The sequence below is a fragment of the Mandrillus leucophaeus genome, unplaced genomic scaffold (assembly GCF_000951045.1).
Source record: "Mandrillus leucophaeus isolate KB7577 unplaced genomic scaffold, Mleu.le_1.0 Scaffold822, whole genome shotgun sequence".
Taxonomy (NCBI): domain Eukaryota; kingdom Metazoa; phylum Chordata; class Mammalia; order Primates; family Cercopithecidae; genus Mandrillus; species Mandrillus leucophaeus.
The window spans coordinates 696703-697470 of NW_012108942.1; positions in this window are offsets into that span (position 1 = coordinate 696703).

Below are 768 nucleotides of genomic sequence, written 5' to 3' on the forward strand. Positions count from 1 at the left end.
TTTTTTTTTTTTTTTTTCTTGAGAGAGAGTCTTGCTGCGTCACCCAGGCTGGAGTGCAAGTGGTATGATATCAACTCCACCTCCTGAGTTCCAGCAATTCTTGCTCCTCAGCCTCCCAAATAGCTGGGATTACAGGCATGCACCGCCACGTCCAGGTAATTTTTGTATTGTTAGTAGAGACAGGATTTCTCCATGTTGGTCAGGCTGGTCTCAAACTCCTGGCGTCAAGCGATCCACCCACCTCGGCCTCCCAACGTGATTGGATTACAGGCGTTAGCCACTGCACCTGGCCTAGTTCTACATTTTCTTGCCAATATTAGATATCATCCGACTTTTTAGTTTTTGCCAATCTGAAGGACCAAAAATCTCACTGGAATCTACACTTTTCAAATGGTTAGACAGATTGCATATTTTTCCTTTCCTCTTTTGTTAAGTTGCCTGTTCCTATTGTATGACTGAGGTGTTGCTGCTGTAACAAATAACCACAGTATCTCAGTGGCTTACAACAAGAAGCATGTAGTTCTTGATCATTTAAATGAGTACTGAGGTTGACCTGTATCTCTGCTCAGTTTCTAGTCTCATTCCTGATCCCAGGCTGAATGAGCATGGTCCTCTAAGGCTACTCCCACAACATAGAGAGGAAACACAAAATGCAAAACTACAAGATGCATGCTATTTAAAACTTCTGCCCAGATGTAGCATATGTCACATCTTTTCACCTTCCATTGGCTAACACAAGTCTCACCAGCCAGCCCTTGGCTGTGGGTC